The 20,598-nt window shown below is 46.1% G+C and overlaps 1 protein-coding gene across 4 annotated transcripts in view; it reads right to left on the bottom strand.

Moving 5' to 3' along the window:
- The window catches only part of LOC121598243, a 59,046-nt gene that overhangs the window by 7,256 nt on the left and 31,192 nt on the right, over positions 1–20,598 (bottom strand). The gene's annotated exons all lie outside the window — the stretch shown is intronic.

Consider the following 20,598-nt stretch of genomic DNA (forward strand, 5'->3'; position numbering starts at 1 on the left):
AGATGCAGGCGGCAAGGCGAGACAAGGGCTACTAAGCAAAGCGACAGAAGAAAAACAAAATCCTTTCCAAATTGTTTCGCAATTATCTCATCGGAGGGAAGGAGCGGATTCGTTAGCAGGTGGGGTAAAGAGCGTGAACCGTTCGGGAGCGCTGGTGCCAGTCCCTTGCGGGCCATGCTTATGAAAGAGGCATTTTCACACCATTTTAAATACTGAAAGTCCGGCGCGTTATTTCATAATATCGATTGTAATTAAAAGCAATTGTTTCACTGGTCGCACGGACGGGAACGAGAGATTAGAAGAGCTTACACAGTGCCAGTAAGCGGATTTAAGGGTCTCGCGCAAACGTATCAATTACCCCTCCGCCCGGCTTAGCGTTCGGTTAATTTGATTTTAAAATTCCTACCCAACCTTGCTACCCGGGCGAGATTTTATTGAAGTACCAATCGGGCAGACAGGCCGAACCATGTGTGCGTGCTCTCGTTCGAAAGCATAAAAAACACACACACACAGCAAGCTTAGCCAGATTAGTGTCGATCGATAGTCTATAGTGGCTGGGGCGACCGGTGTGCTGTCCTGGGAGATTCGCAGATTCGTCGTCTGTTGCCTGTCGGAGTGACACATTCCCTTTGACACATAAACCGCCACCGCGGGCGCGCTTCGATTGTAATGATGGTTTAAGGCGGGATGGGGAGGGCAGGGTGAAACCCTTTCACTTTGGGGCACGATTCGAATGTGGTGCCGGTGCGGGTCGTCCCGTATGGTTGACCGCCGTTTGGCATGTGATTTCTTTTCTGTTTGTTCACGTTACTTCCTTTAAGAGTGCTCCCTATCGACTACTGTTAGCCGTGCGTTGTCTAGAAGCACAACAAATTGACCCTTTTTTTTTTGGTTTTTATTGACTTGTGTGAATTAATGTATTCCACCAGGGTTTGGTTATGGACAGTAATGGATGATTTTATGTGTTTTTCTGGTTAAAGATCAGTTTTAAGAACAAGCGAAACATTATGGACAGCAGAAGGAACGGACAAAATTATCAAAATATAAGATTTTGTCACCTATTTTAGTTTCTGTTATAGGGAAAAGCGGGGCAAAATGGCACTGTTAAGGTTTTTGCTCTGTATCTTATTGGGTAAATCACTTTACACTGATACTTTGACGGCATATGATGCTTCAACGTCTTATTCGCGAAACAAAACTAGTAGAAGACATATTAACAACAAATGTAAATGAATAAAATGATATTTAAAAATCGCAATCCCATCACACAACAAACCAAAGGCACAAAATTGGCCACAACATTGGGCTTTGGTTTAAGCTTTACCATCTAGGTAGAAGTGTAAGGGTAGAGGTTTAAGTTTTGTATTGCAAGTGTTTTGACAATGATTTAGTAAAATCCTGGAATACTCCAAAGACTCATGTGTTGCTAGTAATTATTATTCTTCTTCTATTTGGCGTAACGTCCTACGCGTCCTACTGCACAGACTTTCAAGACATAATTCATTACCACGCAACCGGATAGTCAATCCTTGCTACGTGGGAACGGTCCATTCTAGGCTTGAACCCACGACGGGTTATTCATGACCCACGACGGGTTATTCATGACCCATGACAGGTTCATGTTATTCAGTCGTTCGAGTTGACGACTGTACCATTGGACCGTCCTGTTGTCAGTAATGTTTCAGTAATACCGATGGAGTAGACACACAGCATAGTTTTATTTATGCAAAACACATATATTGTAGCGACTTTTGCCTACACCTCAGCCTCATCATTTTGCTCCGGTCATAACATAACAAACATAACAACATAACATTCAATCTCGACACCCTCGAATCTAGACGAACTAAGCATGTGTGTCATTTATCAGCAATTTGTTACGAGGGAATATAGATGCTCCAGACTTGCTTTCCCAACTTAGTTGGTATGTTCCTTCCAGGTGTTTAAGAAATCAGACTGCTCTTGAAATACCTTTCCGCAATACAGCGTTTGGCTTCAACGACCCGTGGCTAATTTGTTTGCGCCAATTCAATGAACATTACCGCGATTTTAATTTCTAATTTTATGTTCCGGCTCTTTGTTATTCTTTCTAATTAGGTCTCTTTTATTCTTAATTTCTTTTTTCTTTTGTTTTTTTTTCTTTTTTTTTTTTTTTGTTTTAAATATTTTCTTCTTATCCGCTGCTTATTTTACTTTCACTATGGATTTCCATTCTCTTACATCCTTTTCTATTTCCCCTTCGTTTAGTTAAGTTACAGTTAGTTTAGTTCCAATAGGGCTAACTAGGTTTTAAGCAATTATATGTTCAACCCCGGAGGCAGACATATTGAAATTAATAAATGAAATGAAATGAAATGAAATGAAATTAGGCATAACATATACCATTAGGCTCTAAGCTGGAATGACCATTTTGTCCCGAGCGCGGTATTTTGCAAAATTTAACTTTAAAAACTTTACATAATGGTAAATTAGTAACTTTTTCCTCGTAAAACATTGATGAATGTTGGATTGTTAAGGCCGGGGTACATTGTCCGTACTCGCTAGTGTAATTTAGTTTTTCACTAGCGCAGATGGTGGACGCTGACTGTTGAGCGATAAATATGTTGTGCTGAATAAATGGTTGAAATACATTTTCGCATCAAAATACGGTAAAAAACTTCTTGAAATTGAGATTCAATTCGATGACCAAAAAAGCTTCCACCAGCCGCCGCCAGATGCGTTAGTGAAAATCGAAATTACACTAGCGAGTATGGAAAATGTAACCCCGGCCTTTAGAAAATAACATCGTATTGACTAATTACTTTCTTTCTTAATTTATTTATTTGTTTGTTTTAAAATGTTTGGCAAAGAAATATTCATAGTGTGCATCTAACATTGTAGTTGATGTGTTCCAATCATCGGGAGTCATTTTAAGCGTATTTATTTGCCAATAATGCAATTGGCCATTTCTCCCCACCGAACCATTTTGCCCCGCTTTCCCCATATATGCAAAGCATATAGCAGCGACAAAATTATGCTCCAGTAACTATAATAACAAATGTTTTGTAATTAGTTAAAGATATTTCTAGCGAAGAAATTGTTCCTCTTTCGTGTAAGAATTTAACATTTGAGTTTTTATGAAAGTTTTCGTGTTGCAATGACCACAGCTTCAGTGGATAGGATACTTTGCTCACATGGTCACACAAGTATTTGTTGTGAATAATGTTTAATTCCTATTTTAAGCCATTTTTACTGTTTTTTGTATAAATAATAAAAATAAAAAAGGAATCAGTCAGAATAGTCCCATCGGTGACCACAGCATCGATTACATGATTTACATGATTTACAAGCAAAACCAACACAGCACACCAGCCAAAAGTTTAAACTGCGCGTGCTTAACATGTGTGTCTTGGGAGACACCGGTTTGTGTCCGTTGTTTTGTGTTTACAGCTCCCTACAGCGTTTATGAGCCTAGCCAGTAAGTAAATAAATAAATAAACAGCCCTGTAAAGCTTTGCAAAACATTTATTTCCCTGTTTTTTACGCACTCTGTACCAAGCAGGGAGGGAGGAAGCCTCAAGCACTCAAGTTCATTGCCCAATGTGGTGACCGTTGGGGCGGGGAGGGCGCGCACCGAAATGGATGGTCAAGTTCAAGTAAGGCTGTGCATAAACGAAAGCTTTCCACCATTCCACCACATGTCTCTCCCCCCCTACACACTGTGTTTTTTTTTGTTCAGGTGTTTCCACCACGCGTTTCCCCGTTCGCTTCTGCTCCGTAACGAAAATTGCGCATCGAACCCGGTTTGCTGTGCCCGGTGATGGGATGGTTTGGGGGCAGCGGTTGGATTGATTTACGGCTCCCGTTGCCAATGCAGAAGCTTGTCAGCTCCATGTGTAGGGCAGCAAGACACAACCGATTGCGTTGTGTTTTGCTAACTGTAGTTGGCAAAAATAAAATGCCTGACGACATAAATAAATTCTTGGAAAACAGGGAAGGAAAAACTCCACCACCAAGAGCACCCCCAAAACCGCTCTGAGAATCAACTTGGCTTGACTGAAAAATTGAGAAATCACTTTTGAAAGGGCCCGTCTTCCCCCATCCTACCACTGGCTTCAATTCAAGGGGTGGAAATTGGTAATTAGGACGCACCGTGTCGCAAAAACAAAAAGCACAGGCACACACATGGGCACCCGGCCGAGCCGAGATGATAGCAATAATAATGGGAGTTTGGCCAAATTATGCCGTTGGTCGTCGTCCCGGTGCGTGTGCAGCTGATTGCAGTGCAGAAGCAGAGGGTCCACACCCCAAGGTCCAGCGAAACCGGTTCCGGGGGTTGCTGCTGCTGCTGCTGCTGCTGCTGCTGCTGCCAACCAATCCATCTATACAGAGGACCGCCTAACCCCCATTGATCATCGGATCGGATGGGAATTGGATTGGAAGGGAGGGAGGGAGGGAGGGAGGGAGGTCAGTAATGCCAGTACGACCGGTTCCGTTGCTTGGGCCATTGTTTTATGCTTCCTGTAGCAGCAGCAGCGGGACGGTGGATGGTGGATGCTGCGTTGATTGCAACAAGTGAATCGGGTGGCGATATCGTACTGACCCATTTTCTTGCCTTTCCTTGTGTCTCATTACATTGCGCCTTTTTTTTTGCTGTACGATGATCCTTCCTTGGAGTGAGAGGATCGATCAATTGTCCGAGCAACAAAAAAAGGAATCGTACACTTGCATAGATTTTTGATGTGGAAATAATTCCACAAACCGTTCAGCTTAAATGGCATACGTCCAAGCGAGTGATGAGTGCGAAATTTGTTTAAAAGAAATACACCCTGGAACGGTAGCCGAAAATGCAGAACCTATCTCCTGCTGTGCGGTGCGGGAAACGGCATTTCACATTGCGTGCGGTGAGCCCATCTTGCGTCGTTGAAAAATTGGCAAACAAAAATTAATCCTCGCTGGATGCCAAAAAAAAACAGGGGGAATAAGGCAACGACCGTTCCGTGGCAGGTTGACACACACACACACACAGGACGATGAGTGTGGAAAGCACATCAACCCCGTGGAAGACAACAACCACAAGGGAACAAACCCTACAGTTGAAAAGCATAATGAATTTAAAGAGCGCAAGAGGAAGGGACTTGCCACACAAAAAAGAAAAGCCCCTCCGTACACACACGCACGAAATAAGAAAGGCATACAATTTTAACCTGACAATGGCGTAATAAACAACAAGTTGTTCCATCCCCCCCAAGGGGTCTTGAACGAAAGAAAAAAAAAAACGCCAATAACAATGAGAAGAAAATTATACCGAATCGAATACACGCCAGGAACGCCAGGAAAGCGGCGATCGGAGGGTTTTTTTTGTGTGTGCCTTGAATATTCAGGTTCTTTCGCACCGATTGGGATGCTGCTGCGCATGGGTGGACAGCAAAGGATGCTGCTGCTGCCGTCACACGCCGTGCGCGTGAGGACAGAATTCTTCTTCGCGGGCTGTGCGCACACACCACCAGCACCAGCCGGGCCTGCAAGGGCGATATTTCGTTCCATGGCCGGGTAAAATATTAAAATACAAACACACACACAGGGTGTGCATTGAGTCAATCAACAGGATTCCAGTTTTCAACATCCTGCCACCGGCGTACAAATAATCCCCCCCCCCCCCGTCCCTCCATCATCTGAGAATCCTTCCGACTGTCCCGGACGAAGGGGGTTCGTCGCTTGCTGTAACGATCAAATCTTTTGAATTGCTTTTTCCCGTTTTTGGGTACGGCCCGTAGCGTTGAACCGAGCGCATTGTTTTGGGCTTTTGGGAATGCAAAGGGACGGACGCGGGCGGAAAAGGTATAAATCCTGTTAGTCCTCGGAAAAAAGGGAAATAAAGGAGGAAGAGAGAGAGAGCACGAAAGGAGAGGAAAACGAACGGTAAGTGCACACTGTCAGTGAAGATGTCGAAGCCGTCGGTATGGCGAACGATCACGATCATTATCGCGACAAGGGTGTGTGTGTGTGTGTGTGTGTGGGAAGCCAATAAGAAGGAGCAATCAAGGAGAGAGAAGAAGGAGAGTAAAAAAAACGAACGACCCAACTACCTTATCCGTCAGCCCGCCGTAATGTCGGGTCGAAAGTCAATCGAAGAGAGAACATGAAATATGACAATCGTTTACGCGTGTGAATGACAACCCCCGCGGGGGTTGTCGGGAGGGTTGGCTAGCAGGTGACCGCGGGGTCGGGGCTGCATAATGTAAACATCCGACCTGCGCTGCTCCTGCTCCCCTGCGGTACCCGACGGTCGATCCCGATGATGCATTTTCAAACCACGAGAGGGTTCGTCGCTTGCTGATCGGTCCGAAGTCAAGTCAAACCAGTTCCCCAGAGCCGGGAGCGTACCACCGAGAGATGCAATGTTTGGAATTCAAAGTGTTTTTATTTTTTGTTATCTTTATTTCGTTGCTGTTGGCTGCTTTTTTGTTCGGTTTTGGGTTTGGTTTGGTTAAACCAGACGATTGGGACAGGTTTGGGTTGTTGTGAATCTACTGGATGAAGATGCAAAGACCTTCCTTCGGTACAGTTTAATTTAATTTATAATTTCAACATTTTGTATCACTTCTTAATAAAACGTAGCTTGCATTGAATTGTCAACCAACCGTAAATATGCGCATCTGCCCCTCCAATGCATCCACAATTGCACGTGCAACGTTGTGAAGCATGAGCTTGATCGCAATTGCAACAATTAAAAGAGCAAACGTCTCCACACTTTCGCTCTCGTTTTACACCGAGCAGTCGCGTGAAAGTGTTTTCTTGTCCGCTTTTCGGGCGACCTCACCCCGACACACTGTCACTTTCTTCGCTGTGCCGTGCTAATCAGAAAATGAAATTAAAAAAAAAATAAATCGCCCGCGGAAAGACCCCAACGTGTTGCCGGGGAGCAGATTTTACACTCATTAAGCGGCACCGGGAGGGAGCCTCCAACGGTTCGGGATCCGTTTTGGCCGGAATAATAGGTTTTAATTTTAGTTTCACCTTGCACTACTGCGGCCGAGAACTGCTACTAATTGTGCGTATCTTGATCCTATAATCATGCGGAAACGCGCACCGCATGCCACAGCTGTTGCTGCTGCTGCAGCTCACGGGGAGCCGCATAGAAACAAATGGGATGGAATGGGCTCAGCCTGAACCATTTCTTTCGAATGTGGTTCGGTTCAACACTTTCGATCGGTTTGTATCCGAAAGCCCTTTTTATAGTAAAACAAAGGGCAAACCCCTTTAACGAAGGGGGAGAATTGTTGTTTCCGGCTGCAACGATACTAATTTGTATTATTAAAGCCCCTGTGTTGGGTGGAATACATACAAGGGCACTCCAAAAAAAAAAAAGCACACACGGCGGGAAGAATTCAATTTATCATGGTTTCGTTCCCCGAAGGAGCCCGTAATTGCGAGCAAACTAGAAAATTGTTTAACCAGACCCCAACGAAGCCATACGAGAGTTGCGCTTATGCTACAAAAACATTACGCATTACGCCTCGAGCGGAGGGAGAGACTCCATATCGTTCTTTATTGCCCGATCACGATCCCGCTGTTTTGCTGTTGGTCATTTGTACCCATTTATCAATTTTTGACCGTGCAACGGTGCTAGCGTTGAAGTCTTTTGTTAATGTCGCCCAATGCACCACCACACGAGTGCTAACGAATGTGAATGAAACGATCTTTATGTGGATCTTTCGGGCTGTTCGCTCTCGATTTAATTTTACTGTCGGAAAGTGCGGCGTATATTTGCGTATCGCAAAATCGACCATTTGGACGCACAATCCAATCAGGCAGCAAAACTGAACCGGGAAAACGGTTGCGTCCGCTCGAGATTGAGAATGGGGCACGTGTGCACGTGCGTCTTTAAAAAAAAAGGTGGGTTTGGCGCTTAATGATGAACGGGCAAGAAGGCGGTGGTGGATCGACGGGCAGGAGAAAATTGCAACAGTTGAAACCGTTTGTTGCTAATTTCTCTGGCCGCTCCGGTGCCAAACGGTGCCGGTCGCTGGTTTCTGTCACGTGCGTCACGAATGCTGGAAAGTTGATGCTGTGTTTTTGTTTTTTGCCCACTGTGTGTGTGTTTTGTATGTGTTATGCACCGTTAGCTTTTAAACTACAAGTGCGTTGGTAGTTTTTCTCTGCCAACGGAAGCTCATTTTGTTATATTTTTTTTTATTTAGACTAATAAGATTGGAGGAGTTTTGCAACACAGCCTTGTTGACAGATAATTAAGGATTTTGTAAGCTTTGGGACAGGTTCTCCTTTCGTTTATTTGACCAACGATCAGTTGATTTTGTCCATTCAGTCTCGTTTTTTCCCAACTTAACATTGAACTACCCTTCATGGGTTCATATCTCGAATAGATGGAGCCCACTTTATATCAAACTATCCTTTTTTTGCAAGAAGTACACTTATCAACAGTAACAGACAATAAAGTACGATCGACAACGTTTTTTTTTGCGACAAAGAAGAACTGTCAAATCGATCGAACTCGAAGAGCTGCATGATTCAAGCAGTTGTTATAGAAACAGGTAAAAATCCTATCAAATCCTATCCTATATTCATCCTATTGGAGACTTTTTCTTATAGGCACATTCCTAGTGATAGCAAATTTACTTTATCTCTTCACTCTTGGCTAACGATCAGTACGAGTAAGATAAACAAGTATCAACTAACTTCACGAAATAAAAAGAACGTAAAGGTCTTAATATTTGTTTTAGTAATCTACAAATTCAATTTATCTCTGCAACATAATTAGTTTTGCGGATTAGTTTTAACCAGCTTTCATTAAAAAAGAAACAAAACAATCAAAATCTCAGTATTTGGAAAATAAAAAATAATAAATTTCATTTCTGCAGGATGAAATAATCCCTAAAGTGGTTTCAAATGAAAGAATTTCTTGTTCCACCCCATGCTTAATCCTTCCAGTTGCGGCAAACGATTCCATTTAGCCAGCAGTCAACAACCAGCAGTGCCAACAAGGGTGCCTCAAGAAAAAGTCATAAAAATTTACGCTACAACTCACAGGCAGTCACACACACACACACGTAACCTAGTTTTCACACAGTGGGCACCCGCGCGGACACACTGGTACTGTCTTTACCCCAATCCAGCCTCGCTCCTATTTAAGGGGTGAGGCAAGGGGAAAGAAAAAGAGCACGATCAAGGGCGGCTCAGAAACGCTTCGGCGATCCGGTTTGCTTTTTCCTTCATCCTCTCCTGCTTGATATGTACATTTCGTTTACTTTGCCGGCCCACTACGGCTACGGCGTTGGGTGATGTTTGCTTACACCGGCCCCGGGGCTTGGGCGTATCGTGCGCGCCAAAACGGCCGATGGATGCGGGGAAGTAAGCCTATGATTCAGGCTACTAAACGAGCGAGTGATAAAATAGAGCTGAATATTGTGCCCTGCAGCCGCCCGACCAGTTATTATGCACCGTTCTCCGGTTGGGTGCTCGGTTTTGTTGAGAACTCTGTACCAACGGCAGGTCACAATAATATTGTTTGACAGGTTTTACCTCGGCTGTGGTTTTGATCAGCTGATTTGGCTGGTTGGTAGGATACCAACATACCATAGCAACTTGTTTTGCAAACTCAACCGGGCATATGGGTTCATGGGAAAGAAATAGTCTCCCCGTGGTAACTCTGCTGCTTGACGCGCAGGAATGTTGGGCTGATGAGGGTTGACAGTTGAGGGGTTTTCACGTAGCGATCGGCATTTTTTTCATGCACTGCGGTGGCAGTTGCAGTGGCTTTTTAATTGTTTGAATAATTCGCTCCCGAAAGATACTGTGCGTTACAGCGAGCCGAGGTAATTTATGAAAGCAATAAGTTTAATTTTAATGTTTGAAACCATAAGAGAAAGTGCGCACGCATAAACCATTGCGAATTGCGAATGGCAATGTAAAATGGCCAACCGAATCCATATGCAATGGATAGGAAACGACGCTGTGTTGTTTCAAGCACAGCGTGCCAAAAGCTGCGCAGATCGACGCAAAGATAAACTTATTAGCAGCACTCCGTCACGCAATGTGTGTAGTAGTAGCAGTAGGCTGAGCTTCTGCAGGCTTATGGCGCAGAAAAGAGGAATACCACCAGTCCCTTCTCATGCTGGCGGCATCTCGATGGCTTCTCAGCGGCATCACCGCCACCGAGGTCCGATATGTCACGATTTACATTGCGGCAGCTTGCTGTTGTCTGGTTGATTTCTTCCGTTCGATTCCGCCGGCACTGCTGGTCGACGCGCTAATTGGTGCCGGTGGTCGGTCGGCCCGGTGTTGTCGCCGCGCTTTGACAATTTATGAGCGGTGAGCTTTTGGACGTCCCTGGGGGTCAATGGGAAAGTTCAATCTTTTCGTTTTCCCTCCCCCCTGTTTGTTTTGTTTAATTTTTGCAACTATGAGGGACAGCTGGTATGGCTTTCTCACGCCTTTTGATTTAGCAATGCTTAGCAACGTTTTGTGTGTGTGTGTGTGTGTGGTAGGTAGTGTGATCATATCGAAATTCGTTCGCGCCGCCCGGTTGATTGAAGAGCAAAAGGCGTTTATTTGTCATCGTTGTACAGTTTCTCTTTCACGACACCACCATTCGTCTGTGTTGCATTTAAATGTTTCGCACCGTTTCACACTTGGCCCACAGGCAGATAGAACCGCACCGAGCGGTGTGTGGCGTGGCGCAGGATGCAGAGAGTGCAGTGCGTTCGTCGCTTGCAGTCTTTCGTTTGCCTCGCAAGTCGGCGCAATCTGCCCAAATCGATCGGTGGCGCGGCGCAGCACGAGTCACACACACCTTTTTGCCGGCACCGTGATTGCATACACTCGTCGCGTACTCGGGTGCATAGAATGCCCTTCCACACCGCTTCTTGCCCTGCTTGCCCCTTCTATCATCCCCTTCACAAAGGGTGTGCCCCCGGGGGGAACGTTGGCCTCGCACAGCGGAAGAAAGTGCACTAACCCGTGTAATTTCGTTTCGGCGCGCACGTTCCAGCATGCATAAAACATGTTTTGCCGACGTGCCGAGAGACAGAGAAAGAGAGAGAGAGAGAGAGAGAAAGAGAGAATTCAAAGGCGTGAGGTAGAGGGGGAGCTTTTGTTTGGTGTTTTCTACTTGTTGTTCATCTTCCCGTCATTGTCACCCTGTTGTTTTTTTTTGTAAACGTATTTTATTTCACGTCCCTACCGTTTTGTGCCTTCGTCCAATGGGGGGATTGAAGCCCACTAAAACGCCCAAGCGGGTTGGAAATCGAAACTAAATGACCAAAAAAAAACTCTCACTTCTGGAATTCCATCGCGCATTGCCAAAAGGAGACCAGGGAAGGAAAGGCCAACCCAAAACACTCCGCTGAAGAATGATTTTTAATTGGATTGAGAAACGCTCTCTTTCTCGTTTGCCGGGCCGTTGTTGTGAGATCCCCTCCACCCCTGCCGCTCATTTGGGCCTTGTTAGTGATGGGGTTCACGTACCCCGATGAAACAAAAACAAAAGTCGACCGCGTTGACCCAACCAAAAGCCTTTGCGCATCCGCCATCCCGGGCACGATCAAGGTCACTCGGTGAAATGGTTCCGTTTTGCGAAGGGGGTGGGTGGGAGCTGCCGGGAATATCTAATAAGCTTTCCATTTGAAAAGTGTGCATTTTCTTGTGCTCTTCCCCCCCCCCCTCTCTGCTCTTTCCCAGGGTTCAAACTTGCGCCAGGTCAGTCACGGGGCGGATAAGCGGATCTTCCCATTCACTTTCAAACGTGCGCGGTTGCCGGGCCCGCGTGGGAGAACGCTCCCGCACGCGGCATTAGTTTGTTGAACCTGAACCTTAAATAACAAAAGCACGGGAAAAGGGAGGAAAAAAACAACAACCACACCACTAGAGAACGATAAAGCCTTCTTCCCCCTTCCCTAGTCACCGAGGCTCCCTTGAGTAAGAGGCCCTATTACATGGATTATGCTTTTATCGAAGGGAGCGTGGTGGGAGAGAAATCGAAAGGTTTTTTAGCTGATTGCTGCCGCACGTTTATGCAATGCAATTTTTGTGCATGTGAGAGGGAGCGCGCGCAGTGGAACAGGGGACTTCGGAAAATGGTTTGTGCCCGGGGGTCCGTGCGACCGTACATAATCACTTAACTTATCGATTATTGCAAACTGCTACTGCCTCTGCTACGGGCTGGCAGTAACAACAACAACAACAGCATGGTGAGATGGAGGAGATGGTGGTGGTCTAGCAGGCATAGGAAATAAGCTCACGCGATACGCGGTGAGTGGTTTTGTTTTTCCTCCCCGCTTCTGGTAGCATTTTGCTGTTAGCCACGCCGATCATCCTCGTTTATCTATTGAAAGGAGGGATGGTCGGGGAGTGGGTGAGCTAGGTAGACAGGGAAAAGCACCTGATGATGTTCGATACGCCGGTCACCTTTTAAAACTGGAATGGGGCTTTAATGCGTGGGATTGCCGTGGTATAGATGAGTTATTTAAGAGCAGCGGCGTTAATTGAGTAAGCGAAACGGAAAAAAAACCCCTGTTTTGTAATGCAACCCTTTCCGCTCTTGTTGGCGATAGGTTTCGCCGAATGGCTCATAAACATTAGATTAAATTTATATGTTTTTTTTTTATTCCTAGGTCTGCTACTAAAGCTTAAGTGTTGTGCCATTTGCACTACTTTATGTTCCTTTTAGTGCAAGAAGCAAAGATACATAAAACTGATTGATCTTTTGGTCAGATTGGTCTTTTTCCCAAGGACTTTAAGGTCCCTTAAGTTTCCTGCGAGCGCGTGAAATACAGATAACGTGATCAAGAAGTTGGTTGAATTTGTTAATATGTCCTTCAGCTGTTTTTTTAGGTTTAATCGATTATAGCGTTGTACCTCAATGTCTCTAAAGAGCAAGAAAGAAAGAGGTAATAGAACTTTTTTCAAGAAAAAACAATAGTTAGAGGAATACCAGTCAACAAAGTTATCGATAGTAACCAGATCGACCACGTGTTAGCCACCAAAGACAGTCGGGTCTGTTAAATGCCAGAACTTATCGAGGAGCCAATATCAATTCCAATGACTACTTGGTTGGCTTATTGATACGTTGTAGAATTGCAGCCTCGGTTCAACACGGACTCTCTTAGGGACAACTCTATCCAACAGGCATTTAAAGCCGCATTAGACAAGTCTACGAGATACGAAACTACGAGCGAGAGGTAGAATGCTCTAAAAACAAAAATAATAAACACCAAATCTGGTTGGTTCGATGAGGAATGCAGCCAAGCGACCGACCGTAAGAACAATGCATACCGAGCAATGCAGCAACGGCATAGTACGTGGGCATGCATTCCTCTGCACACACGGCTCAGATTTGAAGAAAAACGAGCTCACTGCTCCAGAGCAACACGCATGGGAAAATAAAATCTCGAGCAAAGCAGAGAGGCGTTCGGACTAACACGAAAGTTTTACCAAACGATAGCAGGCCACTGAAACATCTCAGGTAAGCTGCTGTCGCAACAAGAATGGAGATCTTGTCAGTAACCAGCCTGGTTAGTAACCAGAGGTCCTCTCGCTCAGTACTTTGATGATTTACTCAACGATCAGTTCAACGAACTGCTAGAAGCTCCACTAACAGATACTGTCATACTACTGCTACTGAAGTGGAAAATCATCCACTGATCAGACTCAAAATTAGTCACCCGCTCTTTTAAATCTAAGTTTTCGCTGCCGTTTAAATTAATACAAATTGATGCCTCATTTTTTAAGCTCTGATCAAGCAAGAAGTAATAAAAAGATGCCATTGAAGAAAGTATCAAAGCGACGAACCGCTTTTCATTTCCCAATCACCATTGGATGTTTAAATTGCAACATTCACTCTCGCCGCACCCGCGTGACAGTGCGTCTGTTTGGTGTGTGTGTGTACTTGCTTTAATCGGTGCGCTTCGCAGACAATGTTTTGTGGCGGGTTTTTGTTTTGTGAAAGCAGCTACGACGCCGCCGCCGCCACAATAAGACATTGCTACGATTTGCATCGATCACCGGAGTGGCGTCGTTTTCTCGTTCGAACGGTCCCCGTCCACCTTTCACCTCTCACCGGAGCGAAAGTCGGTGCCGGCGGGCCAGCGCTTCAGTTCGCTCTTACCTTGCCGAAGAGAAGACACAGAAGAGACCATCGTTTTAATGTCAATGCCGATAATATGTTGAGTAAATTCCAATTTCCAACCATTCGCCATTCGCAACGATCTGAAGGGGAAAGGAAAACCCAGAAGCACGTGCCCGGGCGGACGGGTTCCAGAATGGTCGGCCGTATTAGAAAAGGGTGTGGAAAAAGGCAAAGAGCGCGGGAGAGCATTAATCATAAAGTTATTTTTCTCAAAACGTCCCACCCGCCCGCTTAATGAGCGGGTCTGGAAGCGAAAGAGCACCGTTTCGGTGTGTGTTTAGAGAGTTCGACCCATCCGATATCGAGCTGGTGGGGCTGTCGGGCCGGCCAATCAGGTCGAGCATCGATGGGTGTGCTGTCCCGCGTTCGTCCCGCCATCGAGCCGAGGGACGTATCATAAAGCAATAAAGCACCTTTCTTCGGCCGTGGCAGTTCCCGGTCCAGAGATCCCGGTTCCTTAAACTCCTTGCCTGTCTTTTCCCATTCGCACTCGGGTTTCGCATTTCTATTTCGCAACGTTTCGCAGTTTCTATCGAACGAACTGTAAGAGATGCTTGAAGCTGTCCAGCACTTGCTCCGGGACGAGTTTGATCGAGTGTACTTGTTTTCTAATACACCGCAACGACCACCTCAATCATGCAGCACCCTTCCCACGTGAAGCAAGTGCCCCACAAGAAGTAAATCCACACACACACACACATACTTAAATGGTCCAGAGTTTTGGGCAAATAAAATTATCCAGACCCAGTTCCAAAGTACCAACTCGGTCGAGGAACACTCTCTGGCATCTGGTTTGTTTTGTGGCTGCGCGGGTGTGTTATTTAATTTTCTCTCCCCACTGTGTCTGCACAACGAATGTGGATTACGGGTGTGTTGCGGTGCTGTGGAGGAATGGCGGAAACTACCAAACCAAACAAAAACAGCGCGCACACGTGAACGAGATTGGCCGTCCCGTTTCCGGAACGTTAAGCACACTTTTGTTTAATTGCCCGCACCACTGTCTAATCACTGCCCGAGTGTGTGTGTGTGTGTCTGTGCGGCTGAGGCGTCGCTTTTTGTAGGTCGTGGTCATGGCCATGAACCGTTTCGATATGAGCTGCGTGAAGCGCATGACCTAATTTGTCCCTCCAAAACAAACAATATTCGCCAGATTACCGTCCGGATTACCGGTTGAATCGCGGAATTTGCTTTAGTTTGTGTGCTGCGCTGCGGATCTAGAGCACACGGACGTTTCTGTCCACGGTAATGTCAAGCACTGACCGCTTGAAATCTACTTGTCATTGTTGGTAGGTTGGGGAGCCGCACACTTGTTCCGTTCACTTGACATAAAGTGCATTTCAGGCTGGCGCGATGACGCCGATATTAAGCTGCCTAATGGGGCCTTTATTAGCTCTGATGACTATTTATCCGGAGCGCGGAATTGCCGCTGACTGTGCCTGAATGTCTGAGCTGTCGTTAAGTTGACAATGAGTCTGAAAAGTGTACACAAATTATGGTGCCTTTGTTGTGCTAAAGCTCAGGAAATAGTAAATAACCAGACAGCGAAAAAAAAAAACAGGTCCTCTTGCACTGCTAAACATAAAAACCCAACAAGATCATTATGGCATTTGGAATTCTACGAACCAGACGACCCGCCAATTCGCTGCAGGGCGTAATCCTAACTTTCCCTCTCGATATGTGCTACCCCAACTGCGACCGGATGTGAAGGAGGGGCTGAAGGCCTAATCGCTGCTTGCGCACACAAACAAAAAACAGCTCCCCCGAGCGATAACCTTCCCTTGATTGTGAGCTGAAGAGTTCCATAAAAAAGTAACCTTTCAGGGACACTAAAAATCCCCCCTGAATTCTCTACTGTGTTCCAATTAGAGGGGAAGATCTTCCGGCGAGCAAGAGCTTCCAGGAACACGAACCCCCTTCTGTGCGCGCGTGCTAATAAAACGGGGACTTTCGCACTGATTGCAATCTTTTCGAACGCGACGGCGACGATCCGATCCGCTGATGATCGAACGGGCGTTGCTTTGTAGCTAAACAGCCGCGCGTAGAGCCAAACCCGGTTTTTAGACGATCGTGTCAAACCCTGGGGGCTGTATCTTGGGAGGCGTTTCTTAGGTAACGACACGAAATCTAATTAAGTTTGCTTGCAGCAGCCACAAACCTATTCAATTATGAGCTACGATGAGCCTGTAGCCTCCGTGCGGCACTTACTGCCATACACATCTCTTGAACATCCAACTTCAGCTTCATATGGCAACCGACATCTCTCTCTCTCTCTCTCTCTCTCTCTCTCTCTCTCTCTCTCTCTCTCTCTCTCTCTCTTACTCTCTCTCTGGGGCTTTTTCACAAAGTTCCGAAGCCCTGAGAAACTGCAACTCATCGTAGCCATTTTTATACGCTCCCTTCATCCCTTCATCTGTGCACTGCACACTGCTTGTTGCCACCCTTCAAAAAGGCTTTTATCACATGTTATTGGGCTCATTTGGGAGGAGAAGGGTGCGAGTGCTTTAACCCCTTAGGTTAATTTACACGACGAACTTGAGTTCGAAAGGGGGGAGATTATTGGGGAGATTATGAAAAAAAAAACTGAAAGGCATCAGGTGTGATCGCTCGAAGGCACTACTCTCGCTTTCAGCAGGGCTTAGTGAAAGAATTATCACGGCAGCGGCATTGCAGTGGTCCATAAAAACAGTATTTTAGGGACTTTGCCTCTAGCGCCTTTTAGGAAATGTCTGGATGAGTTCCAGAAAAGAAGATCTCATGAAGGAGAGATGTCTTCATGGTTTGATTTCATTGGAGCTCTGAAGATCTTTGGAAAATCAGTAATTCTGGGTTGTTGGGATATCCAATTGATAACTTCTGCAGATTTGAGAACCTCTTCAAAAGCGAGAAGATCTTAAAATCATGAAAAAAACTAAGTTGCTTAAACTTCAAGGCTGTTGGACACTCCCAACTGTGTTCTTTGGATGAACTTTGAATCATATACAACAGTAGAACAACTACATACTTTTTTGTCTAATCTGATGTATCTTAGGTTTATGAAATACATATTGTAGGTACAAAGGCCACACTAAAAACGAGATAAAATTCAAGATGGTTGGAACATTACTCAGTGTAAACTAAAGAACCAGAACTAACAGATAGTTTCAGTTCTGTAGGTTTGAGGTAATAGTTACAGTCCAGCCAGCGTGTCTAACCCATTCCCAGGACTTTACCACAAAACCCTAAAATATTTGAGATGATACAAAAAAATGGACTTTTTTAAACACTCATCTCCGCAAAAAACTTCACTAAAAAGCCGAACAAAAACCAAACAACATACAACAAAACACGCAGCGACAATAATATGGATTGCAGTTCCCTTTTCACCGATCCGGACGTGACGGGCAGAACTAATTCCAATCTAAGCCTCCAAAAAATTACATTCGCACATTCTTTCCACACCCTGGGGGCACTGAGGGAGTGTTGCACCACACAATCTCATAAAAGGAAACTCTTTTGCGACGGTTTGTTTCTCACTTCTTGCCCCTCCGATGAGAATTTATCGTGGAGGAACCCCGACCGAGAAACCCGTTTCCCGTATGGCATTCGATATCGCAATGGTTCTGCTCGGTCCTCGGTTGTTGTCCGACCTCCCTCCCTTGCCTCCTTCCAACGGGTATCGCACGTCATAACAGGACGGCTGAAGGTCAACCGTGATCCGTGATCTTGGCACGCCATTGATCTGCACCTTCCGCATGCCATTTAGCAGGGTGCGATCAGCAAATGAGGCAACCCAGGCAACACAACAATCCTTTCATTTGACCGCACCGGTCGCGCGCGCGTTTGTATGCAACGGGGTGCGACTGATAATTGTCAAACCACACGTTAGCGGCGTTGGAACAGTGTTTGATGGGGTTCCTGGTAAAACAACAGGTGCGCGCGCGCACAGGGAAATCGTTAAGCAGCCGGAACAAACCAGATGTACTGGAGAATGGGTGTGTGTCTGTGGCCCTTTATTTAAGCTCAAGAAGACCGCAGAAGGGACGGAGGATCAGCTTGGTTTGTGTTGAAAGTTAGCGACAAGGTGCTAAGCGAAATGCATCGCCGGAGCCGGATTACCCACGAGAAAGCGTGCGTGCCTCGTCGGTGACACTTTCGCTTCTTCTCGAGGCTCCGCGCGTACGCCTGAGCGCACTCAAATTTCTCGGCTACAACGCGTGAAGAAGAAGATTGCTCAACGTGTACACACACATACGCACACACTGGTTCAACCTACACAACAGGCTGCAGCCCGTGATCGATGGGGGGCCACCTGCCTGGAGTTTGGAGTCCGGGTTCGGGCGGGTCCCATTAATCGAAAACGATTCCCGCACGATTAAGGAGAAATTAACAGAGCGATCCATCGCCGCCATGGTGCTGACCTTGCGTATAGGAAGGACCGATTAAAGACCGGAGCCGCTGCAACGATCAGTGCAACGATTAATTTTCGAAGGCTCACACTTGCACACATTGGGATATGCATTTTGCCTGTTTTCTTCGTTCTTTCGCGTACATTGCAAAACGAGTTCCATTTCCAGCGCAGGGAATGTCAATGTTAGCTTGCAACCCAGCGTCTTTCTTATGCGGGCCACCGAGTCCAACCCAATTGCTTTCTTCCTCTCGTGTTGCTTGTTTGTTACTGCCCGCTTTTGTGTTGCAGTAAGAATTATGTCGCTTGCTTCGCAACCCCTTCGCAACCGAATCTGCTGCTGTTGCTGCTGAATTCCAATCGAGTTTCAGGGGTTTTCCCCCCTTAGCAAACCATCATTTTTGAACGGTGGCCATGAACATGAGCTTTTAATACATGCTAAATACCACTTAATGGTAACCCGGTTCGGGAATAAATCATTCACCCCACGGCGGGGGAGCCCGAACCAGTTGCATCGCCAGTAGTGGTTGGTGTTGTGGTGTGCTCCCGTCGCATTAGGGGGATGGCAGTAACACGCGAACGCGGAAAGTGAAGAAGATGCTTGTTGTTTTTCTCTTGCCCCGTGCCCTTCGGTGCGCATGTCGCAGGAGGTTCGTCGCTTGTGGAGCCGACACGCACTAACAAGTGTAGCTTATGGTGTTACAACGGTACGGATTTTTCTCGTTTGTGGGGAATGGTTTTTTGAAACCGGCTGTCGTTTGAGGCCGTTTTTCTACAGTCTTCAGAGGAAACTGGAGAACGGTGGTAAGCATAGATTGTCGAGATGGGGAACTCGTACATTAAAATATACTAATCTGTTTCTTTTTTTAAATTCATTCATTCATTGAAATTCATTTGTAACTGTTCAAATAAAAATCATTGCATGATGCATTTCATCTACAATGCAATTTAAAAAAAAACCGAACAACTCAACCCCACAGGCGAAAGGCGACCAATAAACCTGTCAACCACCTCAAAAATGCGGATGTACGTACCTTCGCCCGATTAAACTCAAAATTCATGGTCAGCAGCTCACGTTTTGGCACAGTTTCGCCAAACTGCTCACCGCCCATCTCTACGAACTGCTTTCGTATGCACCCCGCAAGGCAGTGGGTGCGAGCGCGGTGCGGCACAAAATATAGCACGGCCACCACCGCACACACGCTGGTGTGCATCGAATGCAGGAAAAGGGAGTAACAAACCCTCAAACGCCGCCAACACAACGGCCAACCTGAAACATCCTGATTTCCAATATATATAAATATATATTTGGGATGCTTCCCTTAGTGCGCACAAACCGCCCGGTGGTGTGGGTTTTTGGGGATGGGATGACCGGTTTCGGTTGGTGGCCCGTTTGCTTGCTGGTCAGCAATCTCTCTCTCTCCACCGATGGGGGGTGATCGATGTTAAATTTCTCCCGTTTTCAAACGATTCAGCGGGCGGCAGAGCAGTGCCGGGCAGAAGGAGGGCAAACAACGGCTTAGCTATGCAAAAAGAGAAACCAAGTGACAAATGCACACACACAGCCGAACACGAAATCAAACAATTTCACGTGATGGAGGGAATTGGTCAAATCTTTACCACCATGATAAGCGAGCGATGGGAAGAAAGGCCTGAAGCTGCTGGTGCCAGAAACTTTGGAGACACGCGCGCTTTTGAATATGACATCATCACGCTTCATTACGCGCTCTGGGCTGTTCCGGATGTTTTCAAACGGTTTAGTTTGCTTTCTCGAGAGCGGTTGTGGTCTCACTTCTGGGCTTCCACTTATCCCTATATCTTATAAAGGGGGTGGGGCGACAATAACCACAATCGAACAGAGCGGGTAACTGAGTAAAACGGGAGAAACGGAAGAGCCCGCTGATTAAATGCTATTTGTTTGTTAAGAGCTTCACGCGCGCGCTGTTGGAACAGGTCGGTGAAATTTACTACCTCAGCCTGCAGAGCAGCCCACACTCCTCGCGGGGCCATTGTTGAATGGGGTTTTTTTCGGCGGGGAAGAATTGAAAGTGACACCCAGGGCGCTGTCGTTCGGTCAAAGCTCTCTGTG

Source organism: Anopheles merus, chromosome 3L (assembly GCF_017562075.2).
Source record: "Anopheles merus strain MAF chromosome 3L, AmerM5.1, whole genome shotgun sequence".
NCBI classification, from domain to species: Eukaryota; Metazoa; Arthropoda; class Insecta; order Diptera; family Culicidae; genus Anopheles; species Anopheles merus.